At 46.6% G+C, this 24,075-nt stretch overlaps 15 non-coding genes and 1 pseudogene across 15 annotated transcripts; all 16 read left to right on the top strand.

Moving 5' to 3' along the window:
* Nucleotides 1-391: 391 nt before the first annotated feature.
* LOC142285813 (U2 spliceosomal RNA) lies at nucleotides 392-582 on the top strand. Its single transcript, XR_012747145.1, has one exon. It is a non-coding gene; the product is annotated as a U2 spliceosomal RNA (small nuclear RNA).
* A 1,387-nt stretch (nucleotides 583-1,969) lies between these two features.
* Nucleotides 1,970-2,160, top strand: LOC142285812 (U2 spliceosomal RNA). The gene has a single exon (XR_012747144.1). It is a non-coding gene; the product is annotated as a U2 spliceosomal RNA (small nuclear RNA).
* Nucleotides 2,161-3,547: 1,387 nt separating this feature from the next.
* Nucleotides 3,548-3,738, top strand: LOC142285810 (U2 spliceosomal RNA). Its single transcript, XR_012747142.1, has one exon. It is a non-coding gene; the product is annotated as a U2 spliceosomal RNA (small nuclear RNA).
* A 1,387-nt stretch (nucleotides 3,739-5,125) lies between these two features.
* Nucleotides 5,126-5,316, top strand: LOC142285781 (U2 spliceosomal RNA). The gene has a single exon (XR_012747115.1). It is a non-coding gene; the product is annotated as a U2 spliceosomal RNA (small nuclear RNA).
* A 1,387-nt stretch (nucleotides 5,317-6,703) lies between these two features.
* Nucleotides 6,704-6,894, top strand: LOC142285809 (U2 spliceosomal RNA). Its single transcript, XR_012747141.1, has one exon. It is a non-coding gene; the product is annotated as a U2 spliceosomal RNA (small nuclear RNA).
* Nucleotides 6,895-8,281: 1,387 nt separating this feature from the next.
* Nucleotides 8,282-8,472, top strand: LOC142285808 (U2 spliceosomal RNA). The gene has a single exon (XR_012747140.1). It is a non-coding gene; the product is annotated as a U2 spliceosomal RNA (small nuclear RNA).
* Nucleotides 8,473-9,859: 1,387 nt separating this feature from the next.
* On the top strand, nucleotides 9,860-10,050 carry LOC142285807 (U2 spliceosomal RNA). The gene has a single exon (XR_012747139.1). It is a non-coding gene; the product is annotated as a U2 spliceosomal RNA (small nuclear RNA).
* Nucleotides 10,051-11,437: 1,387 nt separating this feature from the next.
* Nucleotides 11,438-11,628, top strand: LOC142285805 (U2 spliceosomal RNA). Its single transcript, XR_012747138.1, has one exon. It is a non-coding gene; the product is annotated as a U2 spliceosomal RNA (small nuclear RNA).
* A 1,387-nt stretch (nucleotides 11,629-13,015) lies between these two features.
* Nucleotides 13,016-13,142, top strand: LOC142285833 (U2 spliceosomal RNA; annotated as a pseudogene).
* A 684-nt stretch (nucleotides 13,143-13,826) lies between these two features.
* LOC142285824 (U2 spliceosomal RNA) lies at nucleotides 13,827-14,022 on the top strand. The gene has a single exon (XR_012747153.1). It is a non-coding gene; the product is annotated as a U2 spliceosomal RNA (small nuclear RNA).
* Nucleotides 14,023-15,409: 1,387 nt separating this feature from the next.
* Nucleotides 15,410-15,600, top strand: LOC142285804 (U2 spliceosomal RNA). The gene has a single exon (XR_012747137.1). It is a non-coding gene; the product is annotated as a U2 spliceosomal RNA (small nuclear RNA).
* Nucleotides 15,601-16,987: 1,387 nt separating this feature from the next.
* Nucleotides 16,988-17,178, top strand: LOC142285803 (U2 spliceosomal RNA). Its single transcript, XR_012747136.1, has one exon. It is a non-coding gene; the product is annotated as a U2 spliceosomal RNA (small nuclear RNA).
* Nucleotides 17,179-18,565: 1,387 nt separating this feature from the next.
* On the top strand, nucleotides 18,566-18,756 carry LOC142285802 (U2 spliceosomal RNA). Its single transcript, XR_012747135.1, has one exon. It is a non-coding gene; the product is annotated as a U2 spliceosomal RNA (small nuclear RNA).
* A 1,387-nt stretch (nucleotides 18,757-20,143) lies between these two features.
* On the top strand, nucleotides 20,144-20,334 carry LOC142285801 (U2 spliceosomal RNA). The gene has a single exon (XR_012747134.1). It is a non-coding gene; the product is annotated as a U2 spliceosomal RNA (small nuclear RNA).
* A 1,387-nt stretch (nucleotides 20,335-21,721) lies between these two features.
* LOC142285800 (U2 spliceosomal RNA) lies at nucleotides 21,722-21,912 on the top strand. Its single transcript, XR_012747133.1, has one exon. It is a non-coding gene; the product is annotated as a U2 spliceosomal RNA (small nuclear RNA).
* A 1,387-nt stretch (nucleotides 21,913-23,299) lies between these two features.
* On the top strand, nucleotides 23,300-23,490 carry LOC142285798 (U2 spliceosomal RNA). The gene has a single exon (XR_012747131.1). It is a non-coding gene; the product is annotated as a U2 spliceosomal RNA (small nuclear RNA).
* The last annotated feature ends 585 nt before the right edge of the window (nucleotides 23,491-24,075 follow it).

Below are 24,075 nucleotides of genomic sequence, written 5' to 3'. Positions count from 1 at the left end.
GGGTTTGGGGGCTGGGAAGGAAAGGGAAAAGATTAGGGTTTGGGGATGATGAAAGGGCTTTCTACGGGTAAGGATGGCAAAGGGTGGCAGTGACGGAAAGTCAGGCAACCTGTCCTGTCCGTCTTTTTGTATCGTGAATTGGAAAGACTGCAAGGGGGAGGGGAGTTGCTTGCGCCCTAAAGGAGGAGTTATTCAGATTCATTGCAGTGGGCGGCGGCTGCAAAACGCACCATTCTTCTTGTTTTGGCTCTGCAAAGCAGCCTTTTCAAGGGTTGGCTTGGGTGACAAAATGTCTTGTGTAGGCGTGGGTTTGTCTCCCTCTCGCTCTCTCTCCCTAAGATGTGTCCGGCATAGGCCAGGGTGCCACTCGAGGCCCAAACCAATTCTGGTTATCGCTTCTCGGCCTTTTGGCTAAGATCAAGTGTAGTATCTGTTCTTATCAGTTTAATATCTGATACGTCCCCTATCTGGGGACCATATATTAAATGGATTTTTAGAACAGGGAGATGGAAAAAGAGCTTGCTCTGTCCACTCCACGCATTGACCTGGTATTGCAGTACCTCCAGGAACGGTGCACCCCTTCTTAACCCAGTTTCCAAAAGCAGAACTCAATTCACCTGATTCATATTAGCCCGATTTAATGAATTGGAAGAAAGCATACGTCTTCATATGCACCTCAATTTGGCCCATTCACTTTTCACACTTCCTCCTTTTGTTTTTTATCTTTCACACTTTTGACTTTCTTTATTCATCCAAATAGCAAACTCATCACCACTCAACCTGACCAACTCGGCTATGTCCCCGTGCTGCAGTTCTCTGTCTTATCTAGATCATTTGCAATTGAATGGAATAGATCCCTTTTGGACAAAGTGGATTCACCTGCTGCTGCAGTGACCACAGGTGTGATAACATCTAGAATTGGCATCTGGTGCGATCTCTCCGCTTCCACTCCAAAGAAAGTTACCTGTTTATTCCTATCATGCATTGGTTTTTGGGGTTTTCTTTGAGTAATGATGATCTCTTTAGTAGTCTGTTGGCGCCCTCTCCTGGAGGAATAGTTTGCTTGCTCTTGGACATTCTAAAAGAGAGGTCATGATAGACATTGAGCTTCTGAGCTCAATTGGGGACAGTCATGGGTGATGAATGTTTGCAACCTACTGCGAAGCCTCATACCGCAATATAAGGAACGTCAAATACTAAGAAAGGGCGGCCTATGAAAGAATTACTACTTTCAATAAGTACACTTAAACGGCTAATTGGGAATAGAAAAACTGTAAAAAGCCCTCTGAGAAAGCCCCCCTCTAACCTTTGATAGTAAGCTTTTCTGTAGTCTGCCTGTTGATGTATTTTCCGTTTGAACTGTGCACAACATGAAGAGACGGAACACTGGCGGCTTGTCACAATGCCCCCCGATGACATCACAATAGCGCTGCTGCCTAGAAAACAAGCTGCGCAGAAGAAGTTGTTCTTTGGGTGGGAGGGTGGGCTAGTGGAAGGAGGGGGCAATCTCTTTTTTTCCCGGGTGGTAGGGGGATGACAGGAGAAGGGAAGCGGGTGGTGAGAAAGGTACAGAGGGCAGGGTTTGGGGGCTGGGAAGGAAAGGGAAAAGATTAGGGTTTGGGGATGATGAAAGGGCTTTCTACGGGTAAGGATGGCAAAGGGTGGCAGTGACGGAAAGTCAGGCAACCTGTCCTGTCCGTCTTTTTGTATCGTGAATTGGAAAGACTGCAAGGGGGAGGGGAGTTGCTTGCGCCCTAAAGGAGGAGTTATTCAGATTCATTGCAGTGGGCGGCGGCTGCAAAACGCACCATTCTTCTTGTTTTGGCTCTGCAAAGCAGCCTTTTCAAGGGTTGGCTTGGGTGACAAAATGTCTTGTGTAGGCGTGGGTTTGTCTCCCTCTCGCTCTCTCTCCCTAAGATGTGTCCGGCATAGGCCAGGGTGCCACTCGAGGCCCAAACCAATTCTGGTTATCGCTTCTCGGCCTTTTGGCTAAGATCAAGTGTAGTATCTGTTCTTATCAGTTTAATATCTGATACGTCCCCTATCTGGGGACCATATATTAAATGGATTTTTAGAACAGGGAGATGGAAAAAGAGCTTGCTCTGTCCACTCCACGCATTGACCTGGTATTGCAGTACCTCCAGGAACGGTGCACCCCTTCTTAACCCAGTTTCCAAAAGCAGAACTCAATTCACCTGATTCATATTAGCCCGATTTAATGAATTGGAAGAAAGCATACGTCTTCATATGCACCTCAATTTGGCCCATTCACTTTTCACACTTCCTCCTTTTGTTTTTTATCTTTCACACTTTTGACTTTCTTTATTCATCCAAATAGCAAACTCATCACCACTCAACCTGACCAACTCGGCTATGTCCCCGTGCTGCAGTTCTCTGTCTTATCTAGATCATTTGCAATTGAATGGAATAGATCCCTTTTGGACAAAGTGGATTCACCTGCTGCTGCAGTGACCACAGGTGTGATAACATCTAGAATTGGCATCTGGTGCGATCTCTCCGCTTCCACTCCAAAGAAAGTTACCTGTTTATTCCTATCATGCATTGGTTTTTGGGGTTTTCTTTGAGTAATGATGATCTCTTTAGTAGTCTGTTGGCGCCCTCTCCTGGAGGAATAGTTTGCTTGCTCTTGGACATTCTAAAAGAGAGGTCATGATAGACATTGAGCTTCTGAGCTCAATTGGGGACAGTCATGGGTGATGAATGTTTGCAACCTACTGCGAAGCCTCATACCGCAATATAAGGAACGTCAAATACTAAGAAAGGGCGGCCTATGAAAGAATTACTACTTTCAATAAGTACACTTAAACGGCTAATTGGGAATAGAAAAACTGTAAAAAGCCCTCTGAGAAAGCCCCCCTCTAACCTTTGATAGTAAGCTTTTCTGTAGTCTGCCTGTTGATGTATTTTCCGTTTGAACTGTGCACAACATGAAGAGACGGAACACTGGCGGCTTGTCACAATGCCCCCCGATGACATCACAATAGCGCTGCTGCCTAGAAAACAAGCTGCGCAGAAGAAGTTGTTCTTTGGGTGGGAGGGTGGGCTAGTGGAAGGAGGGGGCAATCTCTTTTTTTCCCGGGTGGTAGGGGGATGACAGGAGAAGGGAAGCGGGTGGTGAGAAAGGTACAGAGGGCAGGGTTTGGGGGCTGGGAAGGAAAGGGAAAAGATTAGGGTTTGGGGATGATGAAAGGGCTTTCTACGGGTAAGGATGGCAAAGGGTGGCAGTGACGGAAAGTCAGGCAACCTGTCCTGTCCGTCTTTTTGTATCGTGAATTGGAAAGACTGCAAGGGGGAGGGGAGTTGCTTGCGCCCTAAAGGAGGAGTTATTCAGATTCATTGCAGTGGGCGGCGGCTGCAAAACGCACCATTCTTCTTGTTTTGGCTCTGCAAAGCAGCCTTTTCAAGGGTTGGCTTGGGTGACAAAATGTCTTGTGTAGGCGTGGGTTTGTCTCCCTCTCGCTCTCTCTCCCTAAGATGTGTCCGGCATAGGCCAGGGTGCCACTCGAGGCCCAAACCAATTCTGGTTATCGCTTCTCGGCCTTTTGGCTAAGATCAAGTGTAGTATCTGTTCTTATCAGTTTAATATCTGATACGTCCCCTATCTGGGGACCATATATTAAATGGATTTTTAGAACAGGGAGATGGAAAAAGAGCTTGCTCTGTCCACTCCACGCATTGACCTGGTATTGCAGTACCTCCAGGAACGGTGCACCCCTTCTTAACCCAGTTTCCAAAAGCAGAACTCAATTCACCTGATTCATATTAGCCCGATTTAATGAATTGGAAGAAAGCATACGTCTTCATATGCACCTCAATTTGGCCCATTCACTTTTCACACTTCCTCCTTTTGTTTTTTATCTTTCACACTTTTGACTTTCTTTATTCATCCAAATAGCAAACTCATCACCACTCAACCTGACCAACTCGGCTATGTCCCCGTGCTGCAGTTCTCTGTCTTATCTAGATCATTTGCAATTGAATGGAATAGATCCCTTTTGGACAAAGTGGATTCACCTGCTGCTGCAGTGACCACAGGTGTGATAACATCTAGAATTGGCATCTGGTGCGATCTCTCCGCTTCCACTCCAAAGAAAGTTACCTGTTTATTCCTATCATGCATTGGTTTTTGGGGTTTTCTTTGAGTAATGATGATCTCTTTAGTAGTCTGTTGGCGCCCTCTCCTGGAGGAATAGTTTGCTTGCTCTTGGACATTCTAAAAGAGAGGTCATGATAGACATTGAGCTTCTGAGCTCAATTGGGGACAGTCATGGGTGATGAATGTTTGCAACCTACTGCGAAGCCTCATACCGCAATATAAGGAACGTCAAATACTAAGAAAGGGCGGCCTATGAAAGAATTACTACTTTCAATAAGTACACTTAAACGGCTAATTGGGAATAGAAAAACTGTAAAAAGCCCTCTGAGAAAGCCCCCCTCTAACCTTTGATAGTAAGCTTTTCTGTAGTCTGCCTGTTGATGTATTTTCCGTTTGAACTGTGCACAACATGAAGAGACGGAACACTGGCGGCTTGTCACAATGCCCCCCGATGACATCACAATAGCGCTGCTGCCTAGAAAACAAGCTGCGCAGAAGAAGTTGTTCTTTGGGTGGGAGGGTGGGCTAGTGGAAGGAGGGGGCAATCTCTTTTTTTCCCGGGTGGTAGGGGGATGACAGGAGAAGGGAAGCGGGTGGTGAGAAAGGTACAGAGGGCAGGGTTTGGGGGCTGGGAAGGAAAGGGAAAAGATTAGGGTTTGGGGATGATGAAAGGGCTTTCTACGGGTAAGGATGGCAAAGGGTGGCAGTGACGGAAAGTCAGGCAACCTGTCCTGTCCGTCTTTTTGTATCGTGAATTGGAAAGACTGCAAGGGGGAGGGGAGTTGCTTGCGCCCTAAAGGAGGAGTTATTCAGATTCATTGCAGTGGGCGGCGGCTGCAAAACGCACCATTCTTCTTGTTTTGGCTCTGCAAAGCAGCCTTTTCAAGGGTTGGCTTGGGTGACAAAATGTCTTGTGTAGGCGTGGGTTTGTCTCCCTCTCGCTCTCTCTCCCTAAGATGTGTCCGGCATAGGCCAGGGTGCCACTCGAGGCCCAAACCAATTCTGGTTATCGCTTCTCGGCCTTTTGGCTAAGATCAAGTGTAGTATCTGTTCTTATCAGTTTAATATCTGATATGTCCCCTATCTGGGGACCATATATTAAATGGATTTTTAGAACAGGGAGATGGAAAAAGAGCTTGCTCTGTCCACTCCACGCATTGACCTGGTATTGCAGTACCTCCAGGAACGGTGCACCCCTTCTTAACCCAGTTTCCAAAAGCAGAACTCAATTCACCTGATTCATATTAGCCCGATTTAATGAATTGGAAGAAAGCATACGTCTTCATATGCACCTCAATTTGGCCCATTCACTTTTCACACTTCCTCCTTTTGTTTTTTATCTTTCACACTTTTGACTTTCTTTATTCATCCAAATAGCAAACTCATCACCACTCAACCTGACCAACTCGGCTATGTCCCCGTGCTGCAGTTCTCTGTCTTATCTAGATCATTTGCAATTGAATGGAATAGATCCCTTTTGGACAAAGTGGATTCACCTGCTGCTGCAGTGACCACAGGTGTGATAACATCTAGAATTGGCATCTGGTGCGATCTCTCCGCTTCCACTCCAAAGAAAGTTACCTGTTTATTCCTATCATGCATTGGTTTTTGGGGTTTTCTTTGAGTAATGATGATCTCTTTAGTAGTCTGTTGGCGCCCTCTCCTGGAGGAATAGTTTGCTTGCTCTTGGACATTCTAAAAGAGAGGTCATGATAGACATTGAGCTTCTGAGCTCAATTGGGGACAGTCATGGGTGATGAATGTTTGCAACCTACTGCGAAGCCTCATACCGCAATATAAGGAACGTCAAATACTAAGAAAGGGCGGCCTATGAAAGAATTACTACTTTCAATAAGTACACTTAAACGGCTAATTGGGAATAGAAAAACTGTAAAAAGCCCTCTGAGAAAGCCCCCCTCTAACCTTTGATAGTAAGCTTTTCTGTAGTCTGCCTGTTGATGTATTTTCCGTTTGAACTGTGCACAACATGAAGAGACGGAACACTGGCGGCTTGTCACAATGCCCCCCGATGACATCACAATAGCGCTGCTGCCTAGAAAACAAGCTGCGCAGAAGAAGTTGTTCTTTGGGTGGGAGGGTGGGCTAGTGGAAGGAGGGGGCAATCTCTTTTTTTCCCGGGTGGTAGGGGGATGACAGGAGAAGGGAAGCGGGTGGTGAGAAAGGTACAGAGGGCAGGGTTTGGGGGCTGGGAAGGAAAGGGAAAAGATTAGGGTTTGGGGATGATGAAAGGGCTTTCTACGGGTAAGGATGGCAAAGGGTGGCAGTGACGGAAAGTCAGGCAACCTGTCCTGTCCGTCTTTTTGTATCGTGAATTGGAAAGACTGCAAGGGGGAGGGGAGTTGCTTGCGCCCTAAAGGAGGAGTTATTCAGATTCATTGCAGTGGGCGGCGGCTGCAAAACGCACCATTCTTCTTGTTTTGGCTCTGCAAAGCAGCCTTTTCAAGGGTTGGCTTGGGTGACAAAATGTCTTGTGTAGGCGTGGGTTTGTCTCCCTCTCGCTCTCTCTCCCTAAGATGTGTCCGGCATAGGCCAGGGTGCCACTCGAGGCCCAAACCAATTCTGGTTATCGCTTCTCGGCCTTTTGGCTAAGATCAAGTGTAGTATCTGTTCTTATCAGTTTAATATCTGATACGTCCCCTATCTGGGGACCATATATTAAATGGATTTTTAGAACAGGGAGATGGAAAAAGAGCTTGCTCTGTCCACTCCACGCATTGACCTGGTATTGCAGTACCTCCAGGAACGGTGCACCCCTTCTTAACCCAGTTTCCAAAAGCAGAACTCAATTCACCTGATTCATATTAGCCCGATTTAATGAATTGGAAGAAAGCATACGTCTTCATATGCACCTCAATTTGGCCCATTCACTTTTCACACTTCCTCCTTTTGTTTTTTATCTTTCACACTTTTGACTTTCTTTATTCATCCAAATAGCAAACTCATCACCACTCAACCTGACCAACTCGGCTATGTCCCCGTGCTGCAGTTCTCTGTCTTATCTAGATCATTTGCAATTGAATGGAATAGATCCCTTTTGGACAAAGTGGATTCACCTGCTGCTGCAGTGACCACAGGTGTGATAACATCTAGAATTGGCATCTGGTGCGATCTCTCCGCTTCCACTCCAAAGAAAGTTACCTGTTTATTCCTATCATGCATTGGTTTTTGGGGTTTTCTTTGAGTAATGATGATCTCTTTAGTAGTCTGTTGGCGCCCTCTCCTGGAGGAATAGTTTGCTTGCTCTTGGACATTCTAAAAGAGAGGTCATGATAGACATTGAGCTTCTGAGCTCAATTGGGGACAGTCATGGGTGATGAATGTTTGCAACCTACTGCGAAGCCTCATACCGCAATATAAGGAACGTCAAATACTAAGAAAGGGCGGCCTATGAAAGAATTACTACTTTCAATAAGTACACTTAAACGGCTAATTGGGAATAGAAAAACTGTAAAAAGCCCTCTGAGAAAGCCCCCCTCTAACCTTTGATAGTAAGCTTTTCTGTAGTCTGCCTGTTGATGTATTTTCCGTTTGAACTGTGCACAACATGAAGAGACGGAACACTGGCGGCTTGTCACAATGCCCCCCGATGACATCACAATAGCGCTGCTGCCTAGAAAACAAGCTGCGCAGAAGAAGTTGTTCTTTGGGTGGGAGGGTGGGCTAGTGGAAGGAGGGGGCAATCTCTTTTTTTCCCGGGTGGTAGGGGGATGACAGGAGAAGGGAAGCGGGTGGTGAGAAAGGTACAGAGGGCAGGGTTTGGGGGCTGGGAAGGAAAGGGAAAAGATTAGGGTTTGGGGATGATGAAAGGGCTTTCTACGGGTAAGGATGGCAAAGGGTGGCAGTGACGGAAAGTCAGGCAACCTGTCCTGTCCGTCTTTTTGTATCGTGAATTGGAAAGACTGCAAGGGGGAGGGGAGTTGCTTGCGCCCTAAAGGAGGAGTTATTCAGATTCATTGCAGTGGGCGGCGGCTGCAAAACGCACCATTCTTCTTGTTTTGGCTCTGCAAAGCAGCCTTTTCAAGGGTTGGCTTGGGTGACAAAATGTCTTGTGTAGGCGTGGGTTTGTCTCCCTCTCGCTCTCTCTCCCTAAGATGTGTCCGGCATAGGCCAGGGTGCCACTCGAGGCCCAAACCAATTCTGGTTATCGCTTCTCGGCCTTTTGGCTAAGATCAAGTGTAGTATCTGTTCTTATCAGTTTAATATCTGATACGTCCCCTATCTGGGGACCATATATTAAATGGATTTTTAGAACAGGGAGATGGAAAAAGAGCTTGCTCTGTCCACTCCACGCATTGACCTGGTATTGCAGTACCTCCAGGAACGGTGCACCCCTTCTTAACCCAGTTTCCAAAAGCAGAACTCAATTCACCTGATTCATATTAGCCCGATTTAATGAATTGGAAGAAAGCATACGTCTTCATATGCACCTCAATTTGGCCCATTCACTTTTCACACTTCCTCCTTTTGTTTTTTATCTTTCACACTTTTGACTTTCTTTATTCATCCAAATAGCAAACTCATCACCACTCAACCTGACCAACTCGGCTATGTCCCCGTGCTGCAGTTCTCTGTCTTATCTAGATCATTTGCAATTGAATGGAATAGATCCCTTTTGGACAAAGTGGATTCACCTGCTGCTGCAGTGACCACAGGTGTGATAACATCTAGAATTGGCATCTGGTGCGATCTCTCCGCTTCCACTCCAAAGAAAGTTACCTGTTTATTCCTATCATGCATTGGTTTTTGGGGTTTTCTTTGAGTAATGATGATCTCTTTAGTAGTCTGTTGGCGCCCTCTCCTGGAGGAATAGTTTGCTTGCTCTTGGACATTCTAAAAGAGAGGTCATGATAGACATTGAGCTTCTGAGCTCAATTGGGGACAGTCATGGGTGATGAATGTTTGCAACCTACTGCGAAGCCTCATACCGCAATATAAGGAACGTCAAATACTAAGAAAGGGCGGCCTATGAAAGAATTACTACTTTCAATAAGTACACTTAAACGGCTAATTGGGAATAGAAAAACTGTAAAAAGCCCTCTGAGAAAGCCCCCCTCTAACCTTTGATAGTAAGCTTTTCTGTAGTCTGCCTGTTGATGTATTTTCCGTTTGAACTGTGCACAACATGAAGAGACGGAACACTGGCGGCTTGTCACAATGCCCCCCGATGACATCACAATAGCGCTGCTGCCTAGAAAACAAGCTGCGCAGAAGAAGTTGTTCTTTGGGTGGGAGGGTGGGCTAGTGGAAGGAGGGGGCAATCTCTTTTTTTCCCGGGTGGTAGGGGGATGACAGGAGAAGGGAAGCGGGTGGTGAGAAAGGTACAGAGGGCAGGGTTTGGGGGCTGGGAAGGAAAGGGAAAAGATTAGGGTTTGGGGATGATGAAAGGGCTTTCTACGGGTAAGGATGGCAAAGGGTGGCAGTGACGGAAAGTCAGGCAACCTGTCCTGTCCGTCTTTTTGTATCGTGAATTGGAAAGACTGCAAGGGGGAGGGGAGTTGCTTGCGCCCTAAAGGAGGAGTTATTCAGATTCATTGCAGTGGGCGGCGGCTGCAAAACGCACCATTCTTCTTGTTTTGGCTCTGCAAAGCAGCCTTTTCAAGGGTTGGCTTGGGTGACAAAATGTCTTGTGTAGGCGTGGGTTTGTCTCCCTCTCGCTCTCTCTCCCTAAGATGTGTCCGGCATAGGCCAGGGTGCCACTCGAGGCCCAAACCAATTCTGGTTATCGCTTCTCGGCCTTTTGGCTAAGATCAAGTGTAGTATCTGTTCTTATCAGTTTAATATCTGATACGTCCCCTATCTGGGGACCATATATTAAATGGATTTTTAGAACAGGGAGATGGAAAAAGAGCTTGCTCTGTCCACTCCACGCATTGACCTGGTATTGCAGTACCTCCAGGAACGGTGCACCCCTTCTTAACCCAGTTTCCAAAAGCAGAACTCAATTCACCTGATTCATATTAGCCCGATTTAATGAATTGGAAGAAAGCATACGTCTTCATATGCACCTCAATTTGGCCCATTCACTTTTCACACTTCCTCCTTTTGTTTTTTATCTTTCACACTTTTGACTTTCTTTATTCATCCAAATAGCAAACTCATCACCACTCAACCTGACCAACTCGGCTATGTCCCCGTGCTGCAGTTCTCTGTCTTATCTAGATCATTTGCAATTGAATGGAATAGATCCCTTTTGGACAAAGTGGATTCACCTGCTGCTGCAGTGACCACAGGTGTGATAACATCTAGAATTGGCATCTGGTGCGATCTCTCCGCTTCCACTCCAAAGAAAGTTACCTGTTTATTCCTATCATGCATTGGTTTTTGGGGTTTTCTTTGAGTAATGATGATCTCTTTAGTAGTCTGTTGGCGCCCTCTCCTGGAGGAATAGTTTGCTTGCTCTTGGACATTCTAAAAGAGAGGTCATGATAGACATTGAGCTTCTGAGCTCAATTGGGGACAGTCATGGGTGATGAATGTTTGCAACCTACTGCGAAGCCTCATACCGCAATATAAGGAACGTCAAATACTAAGAAAGGGCGGCCTATGAAAGAATTACTACTTTCAATAAGTACACTTAAACGGCTAATTGGGAATAGAAAAACTGTAAAAAGCCCTCTGAGAAAGCCCCCCTCTAACCTTTGATAGTAAGCTTTTCTGTAGTCTGCCTGTTGATGTATTTTCCGTTTGAACTGTGCACAACATGAAGAGACGGAACACTGGCGGCTTGTCACAATGCCCCCCGATGACATCACAATAGCGCTGCTGCCTAGAAAACAAGCTGCGCAGAAGAAGTTGTTCTTTGGGTGGGAGGGTGGGCTAGTGGAAGGAGGGGGCAATCTCTTTTTTTCCCGGGTGGTAGGGGGATGACAGGAGAAGGGAAGCGGGTGGTGAGAAAGGTACAGAGGGCAGGGTTTGGGGGCTGGGAAGGAAAGGGAAAAGATTAGGGTTTGGGGATGATGAAAGGGCTTTCTACGGGTAAGGATGGCAAAGGGTGGCAGTGACGGAAAGTCAGGCAACCTGTCCTGTCCGTCTTTTTGTATCGTGAATTGGAAAGACTGCAAGGGGGAGGGGAGTTGCTTGCGCCCTAAAGGAGGAGTTATTCAGATTCATTGCAGTGGGCGGCGGCTGCAAAACGCACCATTCTTCTTGTTTTGGCTCTGCAAAGCAGCCTTTTCAAGGGTTGGCTTGGGTGACAAAATGTCTTGTGTAGGCGTGGGTTTGTCTCCCTCTCGCTCTCTCTCCCTAAGATGTGTCCGGCATAGGCCAGGGTGCCACTCGAGGCCCAAACCAATTCTGGTTATCGCTTCTCGGCCTTTTGGCTAAGATCAAGTGTAGTATCTGTTCTTATCAGTTTAATATCTGATACGTCCCCTATCTGGGGACCATATATTAAATGGATTTTTAGAACAGGGAGATGGAAAAAGAGCTTGCTCTGTCCACTCCACGCATTGACCTGGTATTGCAGTACCTCCAGGAACGGTGCACCCCTTCTTAACCCAGTTTCCAAAAGCAGAACTCAATTCACCTGATTCATATTAGCCCGATTTAATGAATTGGAAGAAAGCATACGTCTTCATATGCACCTCAATTTGGCCCATTCACTTTTCACACTTCCTCCTTTTGTTTTTTATCTTTCACACTTTTGACTTTCTTTATTCATCCAAATAGCAAACTCATCACCACTCAACCTGACCAACTCGGCTATGTCCCCGTGCTGCAGTTCTCTGTCTTATCTAGATCATTTGCAATTGAATGGAATAGATCCCTTTTGGACAAAGTGGATTCACCTGCTGCTGCAGTGACCACAGGTGTGATAACATCTAGAATTGGCATCTGGTGCGATCTCTCCGCTTCCACTCCAAAGAAAGTTACCTGTTTATTCCTATCATGCATTGGTTTTTGGGGTTTTCTTTGAGTAATGATGATCTCTTTAGTAGTCTGTTGGCGCCCTCTCCTGGAGGAATAGTTTGCTTGCTCTTGGACATTCTAAAAGAGAGGTCATGATAGACATTGAGCTTCTGAGCTCAATTGGGGACAGTCATGGGTGATGAATGTTTGCAACCTACTGCGAAGCCTCATACCGCAATATAAGGAACGTCAAATACTAAGAAAGGGCGGCCTATGAAAGAATTACTACTTTCAATAAGTACACTTAAACGGCTAATTGGGAATAGAAAAACTGTAAAAAGCCCTCTGAGAAAGCCCCCCTCTAACCTTTGATAGTAAGCTTTTCTGTAGTCTGCCTGTTGATGTATTTTCCGTTTGAACTGTGCACAACATGAAGAGACGGAACACTGGCGGCTTGTCACAATGCCCCCCGATGACATCACAATAGCGCTGCTGCCTAGAAAACAAGCTGCGCAGAAGAAGTTGTTCTTTGGGTGGGAGGGTGGGCTAGTGGAAGGAGGGGGCAATCTCTTTTTTTCCCGGGTGGTAGGGGGATGACAGGAGAAGGGAAGCGGGTGGTGAGAAAGGTACAGAGGGCAGGGTTTGGGGGCTGGGAAGGAAAGGGAAAAGATTAGGGTTTGGGGATGATGAAAGGGCTTTCTACGGGTAAGGATGGCAAAGGGTGGCAGTGACGGAAAGTCAGGCAACCTGTCCTGTCCGTCTTTTTGTATCGTGAATTGGAAAGACTGCAAGGGGGAGGGGAGTTGCTTGCGCCCTAAAGGAGGAGTTATTCAGATTCATTGCAGTGGGCGGCGGCTGCAAAACGCACCATTCTTCTTGTTTTGGCTCTGCAAAGCAGCCTTTTCAAGGGTTGGCTTGGGTGACAAAATGTCTTGTGTAGGCGTGGGTTTGTCTCCCTCTCGCTCTCTCTCCCTAAGATGTGTCCGGCATAGGCCAGGGTGCCACTCGAGGCCCAAACCAATTCTGGTTATCGCTTCTCGGCCTTTTGGCTAAGATCAAGTGTAGTATCTGTGAGGCTCGGCAGATGCAATGCACACTGGAAGGTTGCGCTTGCTAGTACTCTTAATGTATAGTATATTCATCTAGAGGAAAACATGGCCCTACCAGGATTGAGGCTATTAGACTGAGTAAGTGTGGGGGCTATGGTGCAATGTGCCCCAGGACTGACGACCCTGGAGTGAGTCTGAGCTTGCTGGCTTGGGACCCCGGTGAGCCTTGGGCTCTGTAGCACACCGTACCTTGCCCTTTCATACTTTCTGAGCATATTGCTCTATCCCGGCCTTCTGGCTAGGAAGGAAAATTTTTATAATCATGGTCGGAGGTCCGTTCAGCTTTGGGCTGAGAAACCAACACCCGGTTGGAGGTCCGGGTCAGCTTCGGCTGAGAAACCAACACCCGGTTGGAGGTCTGGGTCAGCTTCGGCTGAGAAACCAACACCCGGTTGGAGGTCCGGGTCAGCTTCGGCTGAGAAACCAACACCCGGTTGGAGGTCCGGTTAGCCTTGGGCTGAGAAACCAACACCGGTTGACGGTCCGGGCAGTTTCGGCTGCGAAACCAACAACTAGTAGCTCTCTACTCCACTTGGGTAAGATGCCTGGGTGGACGCTGGGAGCAACGACAAGGCTCAACCAGGCTTCGGCTTGGGGGAGCACCGAAGATCCCTGACCCTTGCTGTGGCCTTCTGGCTCGGAGGGACGGGGTTGATTTTTGGGGACCCTCTCCTCACGGAGGGGTCCACACGAATCCTAGCCTTTGCACTGTTTTTGGTGTGACTTCGGTCATGCATTTTTTGCGGTGCTTTGGAAAGCTTCATTAAATCAAAATCTGTTCTTATCAGTTTAATATCTGATACGTCCCCTATCTGGGGACCATATATTAAATGGATTTTTAGAACAGGGAGATGGAAAAAGAGCTTGCTCTGTCCACTCCACGCATTGACCTGGTATTGCAGTACCTCCAGGAACGGTGCACCCCTTCTTAACCCAGTTTCCAAAAGCAGAACTCAATTCACCTGATTCATATTAGCCCGATTTAATGAATTGGAAGAAAGCATACGTCTTCATATGCACCTCAATTTGGCCCATTCACTTTTCACACTTCCTCCTTTTGTTTTTTATCTTTCACACTTTTGACTTTCTTTATTCATCCAAATAGCAAACTCATCACCACTCAACCTGACCAACTCGGCTATGTCCCCGTGCTGCAGTTCTCTGTCTTATCTAGATCATTTGCAATTGAATGGAATAGATCCCTTTTGGACAAAGTGGATTCACCTGCTGCTGCAGTGACCACAGGTGTGATAACATCTAGAATTGGCATCTGGTGCGATCTCTCCGCTTCCACTCCAAAGAAAGTTACCTGTTTATTCCTATCATGCATTGGTTTTTGGGGTTTTCTTTGAGTAATGATGATCTCTTTAGTAGTCTGTTGGCGCCCTCTCCTGGAGGAATAGTTTGCTTGCTCTTGGACATTCTAAAAGAGAGGTCATGATAGACATTGAGCTTCTGAGCTCAATTGGGGACAGTCATGGGTGATGAATGTTTGCAACCTACTGCGAAGCCTCATACCGCAATATAAGGAACGTCAAATACTAAGAAAGGGCGGCCTATGAAAGAATTACTACTTTCAATAAGTACACTTAAACGGCTAATTGGGAATAGAAAAACTGTAAAAAGCCCTCTGAGAAAGCCCCCCTCTAACCTTTGATAGTAAGCTTTTCTGTAGTCTGCCTGTTGATGTATTTTCCGTTTGAACTGTGCACAACATGAAGAGACGGAACACTGGCGGCTTGTCACAATGCCCCCCGATGACATCACAATAGCGCTGCTGCCTAGAAAACAAGCTGCGCAGAAGAAGTTGTTCTTTGGGTGGGAGGGTGGGCTAGTGGAAGGAGGGGGCAATCTCTTTTTTTCCCGGGTGGTAGGGGGATGACAGGAGAAGGGAAGCGGGTGGTGAGAAAGGTACAGAGGGCAGGGTTTGGGGGCTGGGAAGGAAAGGGAAAAGATTAGGGTTTGGGGATGATGAAAGGGCTTTCTACGGGTAAGGATGGCAAAGGGTGGCAGTGACGGAAAGTCAGGCAACCTGTCCTGTCCGTCTTTTTGTATCGTGAATTGGAAAGACTGCAAGGGGGAGGGGAGTTGCTTGCGCCCTAAAGGAGGAGTTATTCAGATTCATTGCAGTGGGCGGCGGCTGCAAAACGCACCATTCTTCTTGTTTTGGCTCTGCAAAGCAGCCTTTTCAAGGGTTGGCTTGGGTGACAAAATGTCTTGTGTAGGCGTGGGTTTGTCTCCCTCTCGCTCTCTCTCCCTAAGATGTGTCCGGCATAGGCCAGGGTGCCACTCGAGGCCCAAACCAATTCTGGTTATCGCTTCTCGGCCTTTTGGCTAAGATCAAGTGTAGTATCTGTTCTTATCAGTTTAATATCTGATACGTCCCCTATCTGGGGACCATATATTAAATGGATTTTTAGAACAGGGAGATGGAAAAAGAGCTTGCTCTGTCCACTCCACGCATTGACCTGGTATTGCAGTACCTCCAGGAACGGTGCACCCCTTCTTAACCCAGTTTCCAAAAGCAGAACTCAATTCACCTGATTCATATTAGCCCGATTTAATGAATTGGAAGAAAGCATACGTCTTCATATGCACCTCAATTTGGCCCATTCACTTTTCACACTTCCTCCTTTTGTTTTTTATCTTTCACACTTTTGACTTTCTTTATTCATCCAAATAGCAAACTCATCACCACTCAACCTGACCAACTCGGCTATGTCCCCGTGCTGCAGTTCTCTGTCTTATCTAGATCATTTGCAATTGAATGGAATAGATCCCTTTTGGACAAAGTGGATTCACCTGCTGCTGCAGTGACCACAGGTGTGATAACATCTAGAATTGGCATCTGGTGCGATCTCTCCGCTTCCACTCCAAAGAAAGTTACCTGTTTATTCCTATCATGCATTGGTTTTTGGGGTTTTCTTTGAGTAATGATGATCTCTTTAGTAGTCTGTTGGCGCCCTCTCCTGGAGGAATAGTTTGCTTGCTCTTGGACATTCTAAAAGAGAGGTCATGATAGACATTGAGCTTCTGAGCTCAATTGGGGACAGTCATGGGTGATGAATGTTTGCAACCTACTGCGAAGCCTCATACCGCAATATAAGGAACGTCAAATACTAAGAAAGGGCGGCCTATGAAAGAATTACTACTTTCAATAAGTACACTTAAACGGCTAATTGGGAATAGAAAAACTGTAAAAAGCCCTCTGAGAAAGCCCCCCTCTAACCTTTGATAGTAAGCTTTTCTGTAGTCTGCCTGTTGATGTATTTTCCGTTTGAACTGTGCACAACATGAAGAGACGGAACACTGGCGGCTTGTCACAATGCCCCCCGATGACATCACAATAGCGCTGCTGCCTAGAAAACAAGCTGCGCAGAAGAAGTTGTTCTTTGGGTGGGAGGGTGGGCTAGTGGAAGGAGGGGGCAATCTCTTTTTTTCCCGGGTGGTAGGGGGATGACAGGAGAAGGGAAGCGGGTGGTGAGAAAGGTACAGAGGGCAGGGTTTGGGGGCTGGGAAGGAAAGGGAAAAGATTAGGGTTTGGGGATGATGAAAGGGCTTTCTACGGGTAAGGATGGCAAAGGGTGGCAGTGACGGAAAGTCAGGCAACCTGTCCTGTCCGTCTTTTTGTATCGTGAATTGGAAAGACTGCAAGGGGGAGGGGAGTTGCTTGCGCCCTAAAGGAGGAGTTATTCAGATTCATTGCAGTGGGCGGCGGCTGCAAAACGCACCATTCTTCTTGTTTTGGCTCTGCAAAGCAGCCTTTTCAAGGGTTGGCTTGGGTGACAAAATGTCTTGTGTAGGCGTGGGTTTGTCTCCCTCTCGCTCTCTCTCCCTAAGATGTGTCCGGCATAGGCCAGGGTGCCACTCGAGGCCCAAACCAATTCTGGTTATCGCTTCTCGGCCTTTTGGCTAAGATCAAGTGTAGTATCTGTTCTTATCAGTTTAATATCTGATACGTCCCCTATCTGGGGACCATATATTAAATGGATTTTTAGAACAGGGAGATGGAAAAAGAGCTTGCTCTGTCCACTCCACGCATTGACCTGGTATTGCAGTACCTCCAGGAACGGTGCACCCCTTCTTAACCCAGTTTCCAAAAGCAGAACTCAATTCACCTGATTCATATTAGCCCGATTTAATGAATTGGAAGAAAGCATACGTCTTCATATGCACCTCAATTTGGCCCATTCACTTTTCACACTTCCTCCTTTTGTTTTTTATCTTTCACACTTTTGACTTTCTTTATTCATCCAAATAGCAAACTCATCACCACTCAACCTGACCAACTCGGCTATGTCCCCGTGCTGCAGTTCTCTGTCTTATCTAGATCATTTGCAATTGAATGGAATAGATCCCTTTTGGACAAAGTGGATTCACCTGCTGCTGCAGTGACCACAGGTGTGATAACATCTAGAATTGGCATCTGGTGCGATCTCTCCGCTTCCACTCCAAAGAAAGTTACCTGTTTATTCCTATCATGCATTGGTTTTTGGGGTTTTCTTTGAGTAATGATGATCTCTTTAGTAGTCTGTTGGCGCCCTCTCCTGGAGGAATAGTTTGCTTGCTCTTGGACATTCTAAAAGAGAGGTCATGATAGACATTGAGCTTCTGAGCTCAATTGGGGACAGTCATGGGTGATGAATGTTTGCAACCTACTGCGAAGCCTCATACCGCAATATAAGGAACGTCAAATACTAAGAAAGGGCGGCCTATGAAAGAATTACTACTTTCAATAAGTACACTTAAACGGCTAATTGGGAATAGAAAAACTGTAAAAAGCCCTCTGAGAAAGCCCCCCTCTAACCTTTGATAGTAAGCTTTTCTGTAGTCTGCCTGTTGATGTATTTTCCGTTTGAACTGTGCACAACATGAAGAGACGGAACACTGGCGGCTTGTCACAATGCCCCCCGATGACATCACAATAGCGCTGCTGCCTAGAAAACAAGCTGCGCAGAAGAAGTTGTTCTTTGGGTGGGAGGGTGGGCTAGTGGAAGGAGGGGGCAATCTCTTTTTTTCCCGGGTGGTAGGGGGATGACAGGAGAAGGGAAGCGGGTGGTGAGAAAGGTACAGAGGGCAGGGTTTGGGGGCTGGGAAGGAAAGGGAAAAGATTAGGGTTTGGGGATGATGAAAGGGCTTTCTACGGGTAAGGATGGCAAAGGGTGGCAGTGACGGAAAGTCAGGCAACCTGTCCTGTCCGTCTTTTTGTATCGTGAATTGGAAAGACTGCAAGGGGGAGGGGAGTTGCTTGCGCCCTAAAGGAGGAGTTATTCAGATTCATTGCAGTGGGCGGCGGCTGCAAAACGCACCATTCTTCTTGTTTTGGCTCTGCAAAGCAGCCTTTTCAAGGGTTGGCTTGGGTGACAAAATGTCTTGTGTAGGCGTGGGTTTGTCTCCCTCTCGCTCTCTCTCCCTAAGATGTGTCCGGCATAGGCCAGGGTGCCACTCGAGGCCCAAACCAATTCTGGTTATCGCTTCTCGGCCTTTTGGCTAAGATCAAGTGTAGTATCTGTTCTTATCAGTTTAATATCTGATACGTCCCCTATCTGGGGACCATATATTAAATGGATTTTTAGAACAGGGAGATGGAAAAAGAGCTTGCTCTGTCCACTCCACGCATTGACCTGGTATTGCAGTACCTCCAGGAACGGTGCACCCCTTCTTAACCCAGTTTCCAAAAGCAGAACTCAATTCACCTGATTCATATTAGCCCGATTTAATGAATTGGAAGAAAGCATACGTCTTCATATGCACCTCAATTTGGCCCATTCACTTTTCACACTTCCTCCTTTTGTTTTTTATCTTTCACACTTTTGACTTTCTTTATTCATCCAAATAGCAAACTCATCACCACTCAACCTGACCAACTCGGCTATGTCCCCGTGCTGCAGTTCTCTGTCTTATCTAGATCATTTGCAATTGAATGGAATAGATCCCTTTTGGACAAAGTGGATTCACCTGCTGCTGCAGTGACCACAGGTGTGATAACATCTAGAATTGGCATCTGGTGCGATCTCTCCGCTTCCACTCCAAAGAAAGTTACCTGTTTATTCCTATCATGCATTGGTTTTTGGGGTTTTCTTTGAGTAATGATGATCTCTTTAGTAGTCTGTTGGCGCCCTCTCCTGGAGGAATAGTTTGCTTGCTCTTGGACATTCTAAAAGAGAGGTCATGATAGACATTGAGCTTCTGAGCTCAATTGGGGACAGTCATGGGTGATGAATGTTTGCAACCTACTGCGAAGCCTCATACCGCAATATAAGGAACGTCAAATACTAAGAAAGGGCGGCCTATGAAAGAATTACTACTTTCAATAAGTACACTTAAACGGCTAATTGGGAATAGAAAAACTGTAAAAAGCCCTCTGAGAAAGCCCCCCTCTAACCTTTGATAGTAAGCTTTTCTGTAGTCTGCCTGTTGATGTATTTTCCGTTTGAACTGTGCACAACATGAAGAGACGGAACACTGGCGGCTTGTCACAATGCCCCCCGATGACATCACAATAGCGCTGCTGCCTAGAAAACAAGCTGCGCAGAAGAAGTTGTTCTTTGGGTGGGAGGGTGGGCTAGTGGAAGGAGGGGGCAATCTCTTTTTTTCCCGGGTGGTAGGGGGATGACAGGAGAAGGGAAGCGGGTGGTGAGAAAGGTACAGAGGGCAGGGTTTGGGGGCTGGGAAGGAAAGGGAAAAGATTAGGGTTTGGGGATGATGAAAGGGCTTTCTACGGGTAAGGATGGCAAAGGGTGGCAGTGACGGAAAGTCAGGCAACCTGTCCTGTCCGTCTTTTTGTATCGTGAATTGGAAAGACTGCAAGGGGGAGGGGAGTTGCTTGCGCCCTAAAGGAGGAGTTATTCAGATTCATTGCAGTGGGCGGCGGCTGCAAAACGCACCATTCTTCTTGTTTTGGCTCTGCAAAGCAGCCTTTTCAAGGGTTGGCTTGGGTGACAAAATGTCTTGTGTAGGCGTGGGTTTGTCTCCCTCTCGCTCTCTCTCCCTAAGATGTGTCCGGCATAGGCCAGGGTGCCACTCGAGGCCCAAACCAATTCTGGTTATCGCTTCTCGGCCTTTTGGCTAAGATCAAGTGTAGTATCTGTTCTTATCAGTTTAATATCTGATACGTCCCCTATCTGGGGACCATATATTAAATGGATTTTTAGAACAGGGAGATGGAAAAAGAGCTTGCTCTGTCCACTCCACGCATTGACCTGGTATTGCAGTACCTCCAGGAACGGTGCACCCCTTCTTAACCCAGTTTCCAAAAGCAGAACTCAATTCACCTGATTCATATTAGCCCGATTTAATGAATTGGAAGAAAGCATACGTCTTCATATGCACCTCAATTTGGCCCATTCACTTTTCACACTTCCTCCTTTTGTTTTTTATCTTTCACACTTTTGACTTTCTTTATTCATCCAAATAGCAAACTCATCACCACTCAACCTGACCAACTCGGCTATGTCCCCGTGCTGCAGTTCTCTGTCTTATCTAGATCATTTGCAATTGAATGGAATAGATCCCTTTTGGACAAAGTGGATTCACCTGCTGCTGCAGTGACCACAGGTGTGATAACATCTAGAATTGGCATCTGGTGCGATCTCTCCGCTTCCACTCCAAAGAAAGTTACCTGTTTATTCCTATCATGCATTGGTTTTTGGGGTTTTCTTTGAGTAATGATGATCTCTTTAGTAGTCTGTTGGCGCCCTCTCCTGGAGGAATAGTTTGCTTGCTCTTGGACATTCTAAAAGAGAGGTCATGATAGACATTGAGCTTCTGAGCTCAATTGGGGACAGTCATGGGTGATGAATGTTTGCAACCTACTGCGAAGCCTCATACCGCAATATAAGGAACGTCAAATACTAAGAAAGGGCGGCCTATGAAAGAATTACTACTTTCAATAAGTACACTTAAACGGCTAATTGGGAATAGAAAAACTGTAAAAAGCCCTCTGAGAAAGCCCCCCTCTAACCTTTGATAGTAAGCTTTTCTGTAGTCTGCCTGTTGATGTATTTTCCGTTTGAACTGTGCACAACATGAAGAGACGGAACACTGGCGGCTTGTCACAATGCCCCCCGATGACATCACAATAGCGCTGCTGCCTAGAAAACAAGCTGCGCAGAAGAAGTTGTTCTTTGGGTGGGAGGGTGGGCTAGTGGAAGGAGGGGGCAATCTCTTTTTTTCCCGGGTGGTAGGGGGATGACAGGAGAAGGGAAGCGGGTGGTGAGAAAGGTACAGAGGGCAGGGTTTGGGGGCTGGGAAGGAAAGGGAAAAGATTAGGGTTTGGGGATGATGAAAGGGCTTTCTACGGGTAAGGATGGCAAAGGGTGGCAGTGACGGAAAGTCAGGCAACCTGTCCTGTCCGTCTTTTTGTATCGTGAATTGGAAAGACTGCAAGGGGGAGGGGAGTTGCTTGCGCCCTAAAGGAGGAGTTATTCAGATTCATTGCAGTGGGCGGCGGCTGCAAAACGCACCATTCTTCTTGTTTTGGCTCTGCAAAGCAGCCTTTTCAAGGGTTGGCTTGGGTGACAAAATGTCTTGTGTAGGCGTGGGTTTGTCTCCCTCTCGCTCTCTCTCCCTAAGATGTGTCCGGCATAGGCCAGGGTGCCACTCGAGGCCCAAACCAATTCTGGTTATCGCTTCTCGGCCTTTTGGCTAAGATCAAGTGTAGTATCTGTTCTTATCAGTTTAATATCTGATACGTCCCCTATCTGGGGACCATATATTAAATGGATTTTTAGAACAGGGAGATGGAAAAAGAGCTTGCTCTGTCCACTCCACGCATTGACCTGGTATTGCAGTACCTCCAGGAACGGTGCACCCCTTCTTAACCCAGTTTCCAAAAGCAGAACTCAATTCACCTGATTCATATTAGCCCGATTTAATGAATTGGAAGAAAGCATACGTCTTCATATGCACCTCAATTTGGCCCATTCACTTTTCACACTTCCTCCTTTTGTTTTTTATCTTTCACACTTTTGACTTTCTTTATTCATCCAAATAGCAAACTCATCACCACTCAACCTGACCAACTCGGCTATGTCCCCGTGCTGCAGTTCTCTGTCTTATCTAGATCATTTGCAATTGAATGGAATAGATCCCTTTTGGACAAAGTGGATTCACCTGCTGCTGCAGTGACCACAGGTGTGATAACATCTAGAATTGGCATCTGGTGCGATCTCTCCGCTTCCACTCCAAAGAAAGTTACCTGTTTATTCCTATCATGCATTGGTTTTTGGGGTTTTCTTTGAGTAATGATGATCTCTTTAGTAGTCTGTTGGCGCCCTCTCCTGGAGGAATAGTTTGCTTGCTCTTGGACATTCTAAAAGAGAGGTCATGATAGACATTGAGCTTCTGAGCTCAATTGGGGACAGTCATGGGTGATGAATGTTTGCAACCTACTGCGAAGCCTCATACCGCAATATAAGGAACGTCAAATACTAAGAAAGGGCGGCCTATGAAAGAATTACTACTTTCAATAAGTACACTTAAACGGCTAATTGGGAATAGAAAAACTGTAAAAAGCCCTCTGAGAAAGCCCCCCTCTAACCTTTGATAGTAAGCTTTTCTGTAGTCTGCCTGTTGATGTATTTTCCGTTTGAACTGTGCACAACATGAAGAGACGGAACACTGGCGGCTTGTCACAATGCCCCCCGATGACATCACAATAGCGCTGCTGCCTAGAAAACAAGCTGCGCAGAAGAAGTTGTTCTTTGGGTGGGAGGGTGGGCTAGTGGAAGGAGGGGGCAATCTCTTTTTTTCCCGGGTGGTAGGGGGATGACAGGAGAAGGGAAGCGGGTGGTGAGAAAGGTACAGAGGGCAGGGTTTGGGGGCTGGGAAGGAAAGGGAAAAGATTAGGGTTTGGGGATGATGAAAGGGCTTTCTACGGGTAAGGATGGCAAAGGGTGGCAGTGACGGAAAGTCAGGCAACCTGTCCTGTCCGTCTTTTTGTATCGTGAATTGGAAAGACTGCAAGGGGGAGGGGAGTTGCTTGCGCCCTAAAGGAGGAGTTATTCAGATTCATTGCAGTGGGCGGCGGCTGCAAAACGCACCATTCTTCTTGTTTTGGCTCTGCAAAGCAGCCTTTTCAAGGGTTGGCTTGGGTGACAAAATGTCTTGTGTAGGCGTGGGTTTGTCTCCCTCTCGCTCTCTCTCCCTAAGATGTGTCCGGCATAGGCCAGGGTGCCACTCGAGGCCCAAACCAATTCTGGTTATCGCTTCTCGGCCTTTTGGCTAAGATCAAGTGTAGTATCTGTTCTTATCAGTTTAATATCTGATACGTCCCCTATCTGGGGACCATATATTAAATGGATTTTTAGAACAGGGAGATGGAAAAAGAGCTTGCTCTGTCCACTCCACGCATTGACCTGGTATTGCAGTACCTCCAGGAACGGTGCACCCCTTCTTAACCCAGTTTCCAAAAGCAGAACTCAATTCACCTGATTCATATTAGCCCGATTTAATGAATTGGAAGAAAGCATACGTCTTCATATGCACCTCAATTTGGCCCATTCACTTTTCACACTTCCTCCTTTTGTTTTTTATCTTTCACACTTTTGACTTTCTTTATTCATCCAAATAGCAAACTCATCACCACTCAACCTGACCAACTCGGCTATGTCCCCGTGCTGCAGTTCTCTGTCTTATCTAGATCATTTGCAATTGAATGGAATAGATCCCTTTTGGACAAAGTGGATTCACCTGCTGCTGCAGTGACCACAGGTGTGATAACATCTAGAATTGGCATCTGGTGCGATCTCTCCGCTTCCACTCCAAAGAAAGTTACCTGTTTATTCCTATCATGCATTGGTTTTTGGGGTTTTCTTTGAGTAATGATGATCTCTTTAGTAGTCTGTTGGCGCCCTCTCCTGGAGGAATAGTTTGCTTGCTCTTGGACATTCTAAAAGAGAGGTCATGATAGACATTGAGCTTCTGAGCTCAATTGGGGACAGTCATGGGTGATGAATGTTTGCAACCTACTGCGAAGCC

Source organism: Anomaloglossus baeobatrachus, unplaced genomic scaffold (assembly GCF_048569485.1).
Source record: "Anomaloglossus baeobatrachus isolate aAnoBae1 unplaced genomic scaffold, aAnoBae1.hap1 Scaffold_622, whole genome shotgun sequence".
Taxonomy (NCBI): domain Eukaryota; kingdom Metazoa; phylum Chordata; class Amphibia; order Anura; family Aromobatidae; genus Anomaloglossus; species Anomaloglossus baeobatrachus.
This window is presented reverse-complemented; position numbering and strand designations above follow the sequence as displayed.